This window comes from Macrobrachium rosenbergii, chromosome 56 (genome assembly GCF_040412425.1).
Source record: "Macrobrachium rosenbergii isolate ZJJX-2024 chromosome 56, ASM4041242v1, whole genome shotgun sequence".
Classification (NCBI taxonomy): Eukaryota; Metazoa; Arthropoda; class Malacostraca; order Decapoda; family Palaemonidae; genus Macrobrachium; species Macrobrachium rosenbergii.
Genome location: NC_089796.1, coordinates 52854568 through 52871491, shown reverse-complemented (window position 1 = coordinate 52871491; position 16924 = coordinate 52854568). Strand labels below are relative to the sequence as shown.

Below are 16924 nucleotides of genomic sequence, written 5' to 3'. Positions count from 1 at the left end.
TATTTATCACATCACCGTGATTCATATACAATCAGAAAGCTACAAACGTCCTTTAATATCCAATTCACTCTACCTCGGAAGTAATATATTTTCATATATGTTACCGAAGGGGAATTTTAAGTTGATAATAAGTCCACCGTCAACACGGTCAACATGGCAGAGGTGGGTGGATATCGTCTCCAAACGCAAAACACCTGAGTTCTACGGGTGGGTTGATGGGAGATGGTATTCACTTATACCTCTCTTGTGGCCGACTGGTTAGTGTGTCACTGTAGTCCTGATTCCTCGTCCGTCGCTGGTTCAATCCCACGGGACGGTGGACTTATTATCAACTTAAAATTCCCCTTCGGTAAACATATATGAAAATATATTACTTCCGAGGTAGAGTGAATTGATATTAAAGGACGTTTGTAGCTTTCTGATTGTATATGAATCACGGTGATGTGATAAATAGTCATAATATGGCTACGGGCGACAAACGACTACACGGTCAACATGGCAGAGGTGGGTGGATATCGTCTCCAAACGCAAAACACCTGAGTTCGACGGGTGGGTTGATGGGAGATGGTATTCACTTATACCTCTCTTGTGGCCGACTGGTTAGTGTGTCACTGTAGTCCTGATTCCTCGTCCGTTGCTGGTTCGATCCCACGGGACGGTGGACTTATTATCAACTTAAAATTCCTTCGGTAACATATATGAAAATATATTACTTCGAGGTAGAGTGAATTGATATTAAAGGACGTTTGTAGCTTTTATGATTATATATATATATATATATATATATATATATATATATATATATATATATATATATATATATATATATACTCACACACACACACACATATATATATATATATATATATATATATATATATATATATATATATATGTTAAGTATCTGAGACGATATCTATCTGTCTAGATGTCTAGATATCTAGATGTCGATCTAGATATCTTTCTAGATACATATCTAGAAAATTAGATATGTAGTTAACTACATATCATCCTATCTATCTAGATATCTATATGTCTAGATAGATATATATCTAGATATCTAGTTATCTATATAGATAGATAGATAAATACCTAAACTTATAGAGAGCTATCAATCTAGATTGATATCTATACAGATAGAAAGATATATTGTATATACAGTATATATATACATATTTTATCTGTACATATATATATATATATATATATATATATATATATATATATATATATATATATATATATATATATATATATATATATATATATATATATATATATATATATATATATATATATATATATATATATAATATATATATATATATATCTTAAGAAGATGGGGATATCTTTCATATTATTATTTTAAGGCAGTACAGGCAAATGTTTTGTGTTGTAAGGATCTTTTTGGTTTTGATACATAGTCTTTTTTGCCGATTCAAATGCTCTGTTTAATACACTGTCAGGATATTTCAATTTCTTGCCTGCATTCCTAATCTTATCTATTTCCTCATCAGTATATTTAGGGCTACATACCAGTAATGCTCTTAAAAACACAGATGAAAACACTGATTTTTGAACCTTGTTGCTTTGTCCGGAGTAGAAATGCACATAGGAAAAAATATTAGTGGGTTTTCTGTACACACTATATTTAAACCCACTACTGTTTCTTCGTATGAGGACATCCAAAAAGGGTAAGCACCCATCATTTTCCATTTCCATAGTGAATTTAATTGATGGTTCTAATTGATTTAACTTGGCAAAAAAAGTTATTTTCATCTTGGTTCCCTGACCATACACAAATTATGTCGTCAACATACCTAAACCATGTTACATTACGTGAGAGTATGTTGTTTAATATTTTCTTTTCAAAAAATTCCATATATAAGTTACTTAACACTGGGGATAGAGGATTTCCCATTGCCATACCAAAATTTTGTGAGTAAAATTTACCATTAAATTCAAGTTTACTTTCTTTCACACATAATTTAATCAGTTCAATTAAAGTACTTTTAGAAAATGGGATATCCAGCTGTGTGTTCTCTAATAATTCAGATAAAAACTCCATCATCAATTGGCACCTTTGTGAATAGTGATACTACATCAAAACTCACAAGCCTGGATTCACTATTAATCTGTACATTATTTAGTTTATTTATCAGGTCCACATTATTCGTGATATTAGCATTTGAAATGGTACCTACTAATGGGTTGAGAATATCCACTAGGTACTTCGCTAGCTTGTAAGATGCGGAACCAACTGAACTGATAATTGGCCTGGCAGGAAAGTTTGTTTTGTGAGTTTTTATTGTACCATACATGTAATGGTAGCGATGGAGAGGTCACACACAACTTCTTTATAAGGCTTTCGTTACCTTTTAACAAGTTTTTCACTTTCCTGTTGAAACCACTGTTCACATTGTCTAACGGGTTCTTATTTAATTCTTTAATATGTGCTATCCATCACCCAAAAGATTTTCCATTTTTTCCATATATTCACTTTTATTTAAAACTACAAGCGCACCTGATTTATCTGCTTTTGTCATGTGTATATTTTTATCTTTTTTCAGCTCATTGATAGCAACCATAATTCTTTTGCGGACATTTGTGGTGTCTGTTTTTTTCATACCTCCATAAATCACTCCCTTAACTATGTTCACTTCTTCATTCGTTAAATCCCTATATTTTTCCAAATTGCACAGTCCTTTGGTAATTTCCACACTGTTCCTTCCGCCAGGAGATAAAGCAAAGTTTAAACCGTAGTTTAAACCGTAGCTCAAGAAGATGGGGGATATCTTTCATATTGTTATTATATGGCAGTACTAGCAAATTTTTTGTGTTAATGTCTCATTTAAGAACAATAAAATAATGAAAAATGTACTTATCAAGAACTCCCCTGACAATACTTAAGGGTGTGTATATAAAATTCCATGTAAGTCTTGTGACAACTTTTATATTGGCCAAACGGGGAAAGCACTGGAAAAAAGAATTGAACAGCATAAGAAATGTGTGAGATATGCACAGGGGAACAGTGGTATTTTTGTTTTTTCAAAACATTTCGATGAAAGGGTGATACACGGTAAGCTCTTTGCTTGAATGGTTTAGCATCTTCTCTGATCTTTATCTCATGCTTTGTCAGCTCGGTACACTTAGGAATGTCTGCAAAAATCTCAGGGAAACTTTGAATCATCTCAGATAATTCTTTGCTTTGTTCAACACTTAGATGTTTTAGTTTGTTTTCTAAATTTTCTAATATTGAGGAATTGTTCATCTTGTTTTCAGCTCCCAACTCGTGGCCATCATCTTCCTCTGTAGATGAAGTTGTTTGGGTTATAGACATAACCTCAGTTCTAATCTCTGAGAAGTAGGGTTTCAAAATGTTCACATGTATCTTCCTCTGTCGTTTCCTTCTTCCTGGTGTTTCAGTCACATAAGTTCGATCACTTAACTTTTCTGTTATCCTATAAGGACCTTGAAATTTATTTGTAAGGGGAAACCTTTTCACTGGTAAAAACACTAGAACTTGCTGTCCAACAATAAAATTTCTTAGCTTAGTCTTAGCATCATACTTTCTTTTCATTTTCTTTTGGCTTGTCTTCAGATTTTCTAAAGAGAAAGTTCTCATAACCTTTTCCTCAAGTTCTTCACATATTCTCCTTGGACTTCCTCTTGATTTTCTTCCCAGTTGTCTGCAAGGATCTTCAACGGACCTCTCACGTCTTGACCGAAAATCATTTCATTTGGCGAACATCCCATACTTTCTTGATAAGCATTTCTAACCTCAAATAACATGAAGGGTAAACCAACATCCCATTCTCTTCCCGACTCATTACAGTACTTGGTTAACATACTTTTCAAAGTCTGGTGGAACCTTTATAAGACCCTTGAGTCTCTGGGTGATAAGCGGTAGATAACTGTTGTTTCACTCCTAGCAAAGTCATCACATCCTGGAATAATTTTGAGGTAAAGTTCGTTCCTCTATCACTTTGTACAATTTCTGGAATTCCAAACTTGGAAAAAAATTCCACCAACTTCTCAGCAATTACCTTTGTACTTATATTTCTTACAGGAATCGCCTCAGGATATCTTGTTAGGGTACACATTAACGTCAACAGATATTCATGTCCTTTCTTCGTTTTCGGAGGTGGACCATCCACATCTATTATCACCTTGCTAAAGGGTTCTCTCTAACTTCTATCGGTTGTAGGGGAGCGTTTTGAATAGTTTCATTCGGTTTTCCAGCTATCTGGCATGTATGACACTCCCTGCAAAATTTGCTAACATCCTTGTGTAGTCCAGGCCAAAAAAAAGTACTTCATAACCTTCTCAACAGTCTTCCTGATTCCCATATGTCCAGACTCGTGCGCTACTGCTACCACTTGCTTTCTCAATGGATATGGAATCAAAATTTGATAATATTCACCCCATTCAGCATTCCCTGGTATATCTGCAGGTCGATGCTTCCTCATTAGCAATCCTTCCTTTAGATATTCACAGGTAGAAGTTTGTTGCATCTCTTCTTGTTCAACAACTCTGAAGAACAGATCAGCCAACGTTGTATCCCTCTCCTTCAGTTCCACTAGCTTCTCTCTAGTCACTTGACCAATTTCAAGGGCTGAACTCTCAATATCTGTTAACTTTGCTTCTGTAGCTTCACTACTGCCTTTAGGAACACTTTGACTACTTGGAGTCTCTTTAATAACAACAGGATCCTCTTCTTCTTCTTCAGGAATCTCTTCATTACTGACACTAGGGGAAACTTCACTTTCCAGGAACAGCTCTTCTAAGCTTAAAGATCCTTCACTTGGTACTTCTGGTGCAGGTAAATCTTTAGTTTCTTCACTTCTATGCTCAGTTCTCTTCATACTCCTGGTAGTTACACAACTTGGAAACAGTTGGGGGTTTTTCTTCTCTAATTCTATCATAGGACTAATCCTTAACGGTTTGTCTGTCACTACAGGACAAGGAACGAAGGGAACACCACCAACTTCATTACCCAGTAAAACATGCACGCCTTCAACAGCTAGTGAGTCCTTTACTGCAAAATCAATGTTTCCTGTCACTAATTCACATGACAAATGCAAGCGGCATATAGGAGTTACTTCCTCTCCTCCTATACCCTTTAAAATACCTGAATCTCCCTTGAGATTCTTCTCCAACTGGGGATGAGCACCACGAACTGCCACACCATGGTTACTTCCTGTATCACGTAATATCTTCACTGGTACCTGTACACTCAAAGAGGGAGTTGTCAGCATACCTTCATAGACATTTGGCTTAAAAGCCTCCTCACTGCTCAGCCACTCACTACTGGAAGTTGCATTTCCACTGGTTGCTAAGCACTCTGCTTGTCTCGTTTCATTTTTTCCCACACTGTTCTTCGTAGTTGGTTTTACCTGGTTACTCCTTATCACCTGTCCAACTGGCTTAATCTGCTGGTACTCCTTGAAGCAATCTCGACTATAATGTCCTACTCTTCCACACTTGTGGCAAACAACATTAGTTTTCTGTATCTGTCTTGAGAATAGACTAGAAGGGGCGGGTTTAACATTCCACTGCTGTGGGTCATATCCTGGCTTTGTACTGGTATAGTTATTAGAGGGGGTTCTCACAGCACTGTTCTTAAAACTCGACTGAGACCTATAACCTGTGAATTGCTGGTTCTGGTACTTAACATTATAATTCTTTTTGCTGGATATGATGTTATAATCCTCACTCAGAGTAGCAGCTTTATCAAGTTTCTTCACCTCTCTCTCTCAAATAAGCTCCTATATGTTCAGGAATTCCTCTTAGATATTGCTCTAAGACCACTAATTCTTCGAGTTCGTCCATAGACTTAACTTTAGCCGCCTCTACCCATCGTCTAAAACATCTTCTTACTTTATAGGCATAATCCAAAAAAGTCATCTTGTCATCCCTCTTCAAAGATCTGAATCTTTCATGGTAATATTCAGGGGTCATCTGGTAAACTTGAAGCACATTGTATTTGAGTACTTTGTACTCTTTACACTGATCAGCTGATAAGGCTAAATAGGCACTTCTTCCTTTACCAATGAAAACAGTCTGTAACAAGACTGACCATTTATCCTCTGGTCATCCCATACCTGAAGCCACTTTTTCAAAGTGATCAAAAAACTTATCTGGAGCTTCTTCTGTAAATTTTGGAATTAACTTCTGTACTCTTACTACATCAAAGACAGGGTATGCATTACCTTGGATATAATTATATGGGTTTACAGGTAGCATGGATCGAGCTCTGATTAACTCCAACTCCCTTTCATGTTTTGCTCTTTCTCTTTCTTCTTTTGCCTTTTCTCTTTCTTCTTCTTCTTGCCTCCTTGCTCTTTCTCTTTCTTCTTTTTCTTTGTCAGCCTGTATCTGCAGCCTAAGTAAGTTTTCTTCTGATTCTAGCACCTTCAGTCTACCACAAAGTTCTTCTGTTTCTAAACTTCTAAGTTCTGCCTGTACATCACCATTCTCATTCTCTTGCCTTACCTTATTTGTAAATTCTACCTCAGCTGCATTCAACAATTCATATGCCTCCCTTAACTCTCCATCTACTTTACCAGAGCTTATTAGTGCCTGGACTGCGACACACTTGACTTGTGCCTCAACCATATCAAAAGTAACATTACCCCCACATGTCACTGCTAAGAGAGTCCACTGTGCCTTAGTCAGGTGAGATTCAGATAACTTTCTGATGGTTGGAGCGCTTAAAAATTCCTGAACTTCAAACAGAGCCATTTTCTCTAGTTAACTCAACAAAAAGGGTTTACAATACACTTCAAAACAATTATATGGTCACTCTCCTACCAATGTATATTCCTAACACCACCAGTATAAACCATAAACCAGAGTGATATTCTGTTTAGTTCTTCCCGGACGATGGGCACCAAATATTTTGTCACAAAGTGATCAAGCACCTGGTTATTACACAAATAATAAGACAAAAAAAGTTACCTCACTTCGACCAGATACTTGAAACCTCATAACAAAAATATTAAGACTGAATACTCTAAAGGTACAGTGATCCCATAAAACTTACTTATCACTTGAGAAAATCAATCTAACTTTATCAAGTTATGGGTGAGGTAACAGCTAACAAGCTATAAACAGACTAGTGGAAAATGGGCATCACTTCAACAAACACTATAACGGTTTCCCTGGTACTATTTCACCTAGTTAAGTCTCAGGCGAACAAACCGATATATCACTTACCTTGTACACATTCATTAATTTCTCTAATTAGTAGTGGTCAAAATGAAATGCTGTGCTTTTAAAACTTTAAACAGACAAATTTATTTCTAAGTTCAAAAGTTATATGCAGAGTTCACAATCTCACTGACAACAGTGTAAAATTTAAGTATTTCTTAATCAAGTTTGATTCACAAAACTTTAATTTATTAAGAAAACAATTTGGTTAAGTAAGATTCAAACCATTAACTTTCACTCAAGTTTTTTAAACATATACCTGATTAACTAAACTCAACACAAGTGTTCACCAAAATATTACTGACTGGAATCCATATAAATATTCTCTGAAATCTCAATAATAAGTATGCACTAACAAAATGCTAAGTAATCACCAGTACAGAACTTTGTAACACACTGATTATAAAATTAGAGTAATATGATAACACAGACATATAAGAATGAAATATGCAAAAATGGAAATATACCAACAGCAATTTCACTAAGACAAAAATATGCTTAAAGATTATATCAATCTTTCAAAAGATTACCTTCACTTTAGAAAAAAAAAAACCTAAACTCACGTCTTTCTAAGACTTTCTCAAAGACAACACTGCCAAGTCACAATGCAGCAAGACACATTAGAACTCACTATAAGAGATATTATCCACCTCTTATCAAAATAATAATTCTCTTTTACCTAGAACATCCTAACATAATATAAAACCAGTAAACATCACATTACCTTTTACAAGCGTTACACCATTATACACTTTCCACAATGCTTGCACAATATAAAGACCTTAGATCACTCTTACAAAATGTATACACTTTTTGGGTGAATTTAACAAAACTTTTACAAAGAGGAGAGCAACCAGTATAACACCCTTATACATGAATGGTATTTGAGAGGGAGAGAGAGAGATAACCTATCACCAGCAACCCCTTTGGCTAACTAACTGTTTCTCATTCAGCACTCCTCTTTTATCTTCAAGCCCTCCCAGAATAATCAAAGAATACACATAGGGAATTCACAGAACACCTGATTCCTCTCCTCCCAGAATACCCAAAGAATACACACAGGGAATTCTAAGACTCAGAAGGAAATATGCCAGAGCTCTTATCTCTATGATTGACATCATCCGCTCACTCAAACCACCTGAGCAAACAGAAGGAAGTATTTGCGACCAAAACTGGCTCGCTGCCAACATGTCAACTTCATCTACCTCTGTTCCTCATTCTTTCTACTCAAGATCATGGAAACATATAATAGACATAGGCCAAGATAATAAATTCAGCATAGGTACACAGAACAAATGTGTAACAAGAAATTTGCCGATAGCTGTCAACTCATGTCAGAGATAACCAAAGAGGCCCTTGCCTTTCTCCAAACACTTGTGTAAATACAGGAAGCGGGTAAGCGATAATGGTTCAAAAAATATCTCTCCCTCTCTACAGCACGCTAAGAATTTGGGTCCACAACACTTTAATATACTGCACAATATATTAAACAAATGGAAAAAAACATATCAAGATATTTTAAGATTACATGATACACAATTTATCTGTAAGAAAAGACGTTTTAAAATCATATCTCACAACAAATGACAAATCTGCAAACAAAACATCAAAATTTTTAGAGACAGAGACATGTAGAATGGTTTTATAGAATGGTTTTATATATTATATATATATATATAATATATATATATATATATATATATATATATATATATATATATATATATATATATATATATATATATATTACTAAAAGGACCTCATTCAAACTGGATGGTATCTAATGGAGTTTTTATTCAAAAGTTACAAGCTTTCTTGGACAAACAGTCCACATTATCAAGTATCCAATACAATGAGCAAACGCATAGTCCGGCTGTATTTATATCTGTGTGCTGGGTACTTTTAATCCTATAATCGCCTAGCTCTTCCTGTGTGACCTCCACCCTCTCTTGACCTTGGTCTTTCTCTGATCCCTGGTTCCAGATGTCCGTTTTCCGTGCGTTCTCTTGCGTTTTTTCTTCGTTTCCTTGCTACTGTGGAGTATACGATTTTTCTAGATATGCTGTCTTCAAAGCCGTTTCCGGTGTTCCCTGCCATCGTGTTGTTGGCGCAAGTTATGAAGGCGTTCTCTACAACCAGTCTAGATGTTTTGTTGGTGTTCCTGTACAGAAAACTCATATTTTCCCAGTCTATTCTGTGATCATTTTCCCAACAGTGTTTGGCAACTGCCGACGTCTGATTATAATGCCTTATGTTCTGCAGATGTTGTTTGCTTCGCTCTTTACATGATTTGCCAGTTTCGCCATAGTACCCTTCTTCACAGTCTAGACACGCTGCCATATAAACACCCCTCTAATCTCTTCCCCCTCTACCGACTTTTTTTTGTTTCTAACTATTTTATTCCTAATGGTGTTTTTGTAGCTGCCTATCAATTTGAAATTATTTAGCTTCCTGTTGATGGGTGCAATAGAGTTGTTGTCCGGAACTGTAATTATTTTCTTTCCTACCAAATGTTCCTTTTCAATCCTTTCCCTCTCCCCAAAATAGTTTTTCCTTGCTTTGATATGTGCCCACTCCACCAATACTTAGGGTAGCCTAATCTCCTAAAACTCTCCCTCAGGTAATCCAACTCTTCGTCTAAAAATTCTGGGACTGCAAATCCTATAAGCCCTGATGGCCAACCCTGTCATTAATCCTATTTTTTTTCTTTCCTATGACTGGAGAACCTATGTATGTATGAATTGGTGTGTGTCTTCTTCCTATATACCTTGAATTTTAAATTCTCCCTACCCTCTTGACCAGGACATCCAAGAAAGGAATTTCTCCTTCCTTCTCTTCTTCTAATGTGAACTTGAAGTGTTCATTCAGTTTATTTATGTTTTCTAGAAACTTGTGTAGATCTTCCCTTTCTCCCTTGTAAATGATCAAGATGTCATCCACGTATCTTACCCATTTTACGATATTTAAGTTCCTTTATTTACTTTGCCCACCTCTTCCTTTTCAAACCATTCCATAAAGATATTGGCTAGAATTGGTGAAAGACTTGAACCCATGGCCACGCCATTTTTTTTTTTTTATATAATGGTTTCGCCCCACTTGAAAAACATTAACGCTGAGGGCCGCTGTTAGCATTTTTATTAAAACGTCATGATCTATGTCGCATGTATAGACCCCCTCCTCCATATTCTTTTTATTATTTCCATCGTCGTCTTTACTGGTACGTTAGTGAACAGGGAAGTTACATCCAAACTTGCAAATTTGCAGTCTTTTACGTTAATTTTGGATAATTCGTCTATCAGGTTCATGTTGGACAAGATACGAGAGAGAGACACTGATGAACATCCGTTTCCTGGTTTTGTAGAAGAGATCATGAAGGAAGACATAAGGAAGAAAAAGATCGAATTGGAAGAACTAAGGATGAAAAGCAGAAAAATCAGGAGAGAACTGACGGAGAAATACGGAGGCCCCAGCTTAGACAACGTTTTCAAAGGAATTGCCAGTTATGTAAAGGTATGTGCCCGCCGTAGTTCTCAGCTACACGAGAATAGACTCGTTGCCATTTTCTTCGATAGGTCGGGTGGGTAAAAAAGGGAACTTTGATTTAGTCAAGAATATTTCTAAGAGACTCCTAAGTAGGGATGAAGTGCTAGTGTTAGGATATGGCCTTAACTTTTTTGCATGGGGAACGAAAGTCAAGATTGCATCGAAATGTGTAAAGCTTAAGGGAACTAGATAAGAACAAAAATGGGGATGAAGCAGCTTTTTTTGCAGGGGGGCCATGTGGGCGGGGATTAGGTCGAACAGATTCGTGTTTCCGGAGAGGTTACATGTAAGGCCCTTGATAGGTTAGGAAAATACAAGGACATAAAGATTTGTAAGGCAGACAAAGGGGGCGGTTGTGTAATGGACGCCGCAGAATTTGAGAATAAGTTAGAACAACTGTTAAACGATGAAAACACATATGAGGCTTGCAACAAAAACCGGACATTGGGGGTACAGTGCAATTTTAACAAAGAAGTAAGGGAAGCGTTGACAAAAATCCACGACAAAACCAAAAGAAAAGAATTAGAACATAGAGTAAAATCAGTGGAAAGTCCAGAGATCCCATATATTTATGGTAGCCCTAAGATCCACAAGGAAAGGTGCCCGCTAAGACCGATCGTGGCATCGACGAGATCACCGCAGAGGAGGCTGGAGAAATTTCTTTCCAACATAATGGGAAAATGGGTAGGCTTAGTATCCGAAGGGCATTTAAAACATAACATGAACCTGATAGACGAATTATCCAAAATTAACGTAAAAGACTGCAAATTTGCAAGTTTGGATGTAACTTCCTGTTCACTAACGTACCAGTAAAGACGACGATGGAAATAATAAAAAAGAATATGGAGGAGGGGGTCTATACATGCGACATAGATCATGACGTTTTAATAAAAATGCTAACAGCGGCCCTCAGCGTTAATGTTTTCAAGTGGGGCGAAAACCATTATATACAAAAAAAAAAATGGCGTGGCCATGGGTTCAAGTCTTTCACCAATTCTAGCCAATATCTTTATGGAATGGTTTGAAAAGGAAGAGGTGGGCAAAGTAAATAAAGGGAACTTAAATATCGTAAAATGGGTAAGATACGTGGATGACATCTTGATCATTTACAAGGGAGAAAGGGAAGATCTACACAAGTTTCTAGAAAACATAAATAAACTGAATGAACACTTCAAGTTCACATTAGAAGAAGAGAAGGAAGGAGAAATTCCTTTCTTGGATGTCCTGGTCAAGAGGGTAGGGGAGAATTTAAAATTCAAGGTATATAGGAAGAAGACACACACCAATTCATACATACATAGGTTCTCCAGTCATAGGAAAGAAATAAAAATAGGATTAATGACAGGGTTGGCCATCAGGGCTTATAGGATTTGCAGTCCCTGAATTTTTAGACGAAGAGTTGGATTACCTGAGGAGAGTTTTAGGAGATTAGGCTACCCTAAGTATTGGTGGGAGTGGGCACATATCAAAGCAAGGAAAAACTTTTTGGGAGAGGGAAAGGATTGAAAAGGAACATTTGGTAGGAAGAAAATAATTACAGTTCCGGACAACAACTCTATTGCACCCATCAACAGGAAGCTAAATAATTTCAAATTGATAGGCAGCTACAAAAACACCATTAGGAATAAAATAGTTAGAAACAAAAAGTCGGTAGAGGGGAAGAGATTAGAGGGGGTGTTTTATGGCAGCGTGTCTAGACTGTGAAGAAGGGTACTATGGCGAAACTGGCAAATCATGTAAAGAGAGAAGCAAACAACATCTGCAGAACATAAGGCATTATAATCAGACGTCGGCAGTTGCCAAACACTGTTGGGAAAATGATCACAGAATAGACTGGGAGAATATGAGTTTTCTGTACAGGAACACCAACAAAACATCTAGACTGGTTGTAGAGAACGCCTTCATAACTTGCGCCAACAACACGATGGCAGGGAACACCGGAAACGGCTTTGAAGACAGCATATCTAGAAAAATCGTATACTCCACAGTAGCAAGGAAACGAAGAAAAACGCAAGAGAACGCACGGAAAACGGACATCTGGAACCAGGGATCAGAGAAAGACCAAGGTCAAGAGAGGGTGGAGGTCACACAGGAAGAGCTAGGCGATTATAGGATTAAAAGTACCCAGCACACAGATATAAATACAGCCGGACTATGCGTTTGCTCATTGTAATGGATACTTGATAATGTGGACTGTTTGTCCAAGAAAGCTTGTAACTTTTTGAATAAAAACTCCATTAGATACCATCCAGTTTGAATGAGGTCCTTTTAGTAATTCTACTAATGCACAGAACAATTGTGTATGTGATATAAAGTTAAATATATATATATATATATATATATATAATATATACATACTAGCTGACCAACCCGGCACTGCCCGAAAAAACTCTGAATGACCTTTGATAAACTATCTCTCTCTCTCCAGCTTTCTACTCCCTAACACCCCCTTCTCTCCCTTTTTCTCCTCTTTCTCTCTTTCCTACTCTTCCCTAACACACTCATTCATTATTATAGAATTCAACAACCTAAGGCCGTGTATTCACAATCAAGATTTACCTGTAATTTCTTCTGTCACTTCATTGAAACTGCCATTAAAAATTACATGTAGACAACAATTTGTGGGTGGAGACATTCCACTCACCAGGACAGATGAACTGATGACATTACCTAAATATCTTCCAACCGGCTGACAGGCTAGCACCAATTTCATGACAGTTTGCCACTGTATTTCATCTGGGAAGCATATCAGATGCTCTGATCAGAATAAATTATGTATTGGTGTTTTTCATTTCACTGTTAGACCCTTCACTGCTATTTGTAGGCCATTATAAGTCTAAATCATACAGTGAAACTCTAAAACAATATTTTCATGTGATGCAGACAATTTGGTACAGGCCTAGGCCAATGATGTCTGTTACGCCTTATTAGCTCTTTCCTATTGTTAAGTGAATCGCTGCAAGAGTTAGCCTCCCACCCCCTCATCATATTTAGAAAAAAAATTGCATAACACTCCCATATGGCTAACTTCAACTTGTGATACATATTTTTTATATTGGTTTTAGGGACATTGTTAATAATATAACATATTAAATTACAACTCATTACCTTTACAATGACGTCAAATTCCTTAATATTGTATGAGAATAGACGTCTTTTTTTAATAAGAAATAGTCTATACTTTGTTATGCCTTTTTGCTTCTTTCCCGTTATCAGGTGACTTTGTTCAAGAATTAGCCTTCCAACACGCCCCCCCCACCATCATATTAAGAAAAAAAGTGGCAAAACACTTCCCTATATGGCTAACTTCAATGCGTGATACATATTTCTTAATGTTGGTTTTAGTGATGTTTTTAACATAACATAATAAATTACAACTCATTATCTTTGCGACATCAAATTCCTTAACGTACAATTGTGTATAAAGTTACACGTACAGCATCTATAAACTTGGTCAATTTGTACAATAACATAATCATGAATCAAACAAAATCTATCCCTTCTTGGAGGAATGTTAGGCAATCGGTATTTATTGTTTTGAATAAATACTAGTTGATAAAAGATAGAAATGGATATATCATTCTAATATATAACCATAAACAATAATTTTATTTTCCTGAATGATGGGAATACTATTTCTTACTGTGCATGATTACATCAGCAAAAGGTATGAATTGACGTGTAGTGAAAGCTACACAACATTGGTGATTATGCAATAAATGATGTAGGACCATTTTAATACCATAAACAAGAAGGAAATGTGTTTATTTACTTATTATTGCTTGAGTGGTGCCTTGAGAGAGCGAGAAAGAGAGACAGAGTGAGTTTGGTAGTGGTTTCTGCTGTCTGAAAGTATTGCATTTAGCCAATACTACACGTGTAGACTCGGCTTTGCTTACTATGGAAAGAAATTATCGATTTAGGTTTTCAATGTAGATTTTATCAAGGTAATAAACAATTATAATAATTATATCATATATTATGATCGAAATTCACGTAAATTCTGATAAAAGATTTATGTTATAGTCAGTTTATTGTTGTAGGTTAATCATACTTCTGGGAGCACCAGAAGAAAACGTGAAGTGTCACGTGAAAAATGAGAATAAACCCAGAAAACTGAAGGAAAAAGTGGCGTAAAAATGAAAATTTCATTTGTTTTGTCTCTGTTTGTATATCTGACACGGGGTAGGGGTTTGATTTTGAGTTAAAAACCTTTCTGAGGTGACATAGAGGCCGTGTGCAAAATTTTATCTGGTCTGTCAAGTGGTTCAGATTTCTATAGAAGCCAAACAAATATACAAACATTCACTTTTTATATATATATATATATATATATATATATATATATATATATATATATATATATATATATAGTATTAGTATTGTAAAGTCCCTGCTCAACGGGTTCTCTATGATGAACATCCCATTTTCTGCGGTGCCTTCACATGCGACCTAAGGTCAGGCGAACACAACCTCATTATCACTATTGTCAATTGTATATTTATTACCTGCTCATTTGCCCTTGTACCACGTATATGTGTCAGAGTATTTTTATGTCCAACCAACTATTGTTAATCACTATGTTTTCTGTATGTACCTGTCCTGTTTTGTATAGAGAGAAAGTTTGACCTCAGGTCACTTGTAAATTTTTCTACCCGCGGTCTCTGCGTATACGCAGACGTCCGCACACCGCTTTATAAGCAGGCCGCTTCATCAATAAACCAGCAGTACTTGTCTTCCTGCTCATTATTTCGCACCTCCCTCACTATATATACATATATATATATATATATATATATATATATATATATATATATATATATATATATATATATATATATATATATATATATATATATATATATATATATATATATATATATATATATATATATATATATATATATATATATATATATATATATATATATATATATATATATATATATATATATATATATATATATATATATATATATATATATATATATATATATATATATATATATATATATATATATATATATATATATATATATATATATATATATATATATATATATACATATATATATATATATATATATATATATATATATATGTATGTATGTATATATATATATATATATATATATATATATATATATATATATATATATATATATATATATATATGCATAATCATTAAGCTACAAATTTCATTTAATACCCAGTTCAAGCTACTTTGGGAATATCCCTGATGGGGAATTATCACCAAAGGCGAATTATGAGTGCTAAATTTATTGGTACCGAAGTGTCTCGAACACTCGACATTGTATCCTTCAGTGACTCCAGTTGACGGTCAAGCCACTGAGCCATCATAAAATACACACACACACATCCACGCACATACACACACACGCAAAACACACACACACACACACACACACACACACACATATATATATATATATATATATATATATATATATATATATATATATATATATATATATATATATATATATATATATGTTGGCCGTGTGAGTAAAGGCGTCACCGTAGTCCTGAGTTCTTGTCTTTCGTTGGTTCGAGCCCACGGGACGACGAACTTATTATCAAATAAAAAATTCCCCTTCAGTAACATGTATGAAAATATATTATTTCCGAAGTAGAGCGAATTGGATATTAAAGGACGTTTGTAGCTTAATGCTTGTATATGAATCACGATGATGTGATAAAAGTCATATATATACATATATAGGAAGTCTTAGAAGAATTTCATATTTCTACTTTTCCCTGAGAATCTTGGTCCTGCGGGTGCTTACTGATTGTCTCCTCTTTACCGAGCAAGCCGGTTTGAAGATTGAATCCTATGTTTTTGGTCGCTTGCAGCCTTTTTCAGCAACACCATATTCAGCCTGTTATATCACCAGCCCAGTTCAAATTCGTTAATTCTTTAATTATTAGTCAAAGGGAATTAGCCATGATTGCAACTGCAAGGGTATCTAGGCTGTTACATCTGCAGGCATGAGATGTTGCCATTCCCAAATTTTTCCTTTGCATTAATAGGTTTTTTATTTATATTTGTTTTCATTGTAATTTTTTATTTATATTTGTTTTCATTGTAATTTTTCACAAACTCGTTTTCCAAGATCTTCAGTAGCCAAGATTGACTGAGTGTAATTCA

At 35.4% G+C, this 16924-nt stretch overlaps 1 protein-coding gene across 1 annotated transcript in view; it reads right to left on the bottom strand.

Moving 5' to 3' along the window:
- LOC136836552 (uncharacterized) overlaps positions 1-16924 on the bottom strand; it is a 322404-nt gene that overhangs the window by 261956 nt on the left and 43524 nt on the right. The window lies entirely within an intron of this gene.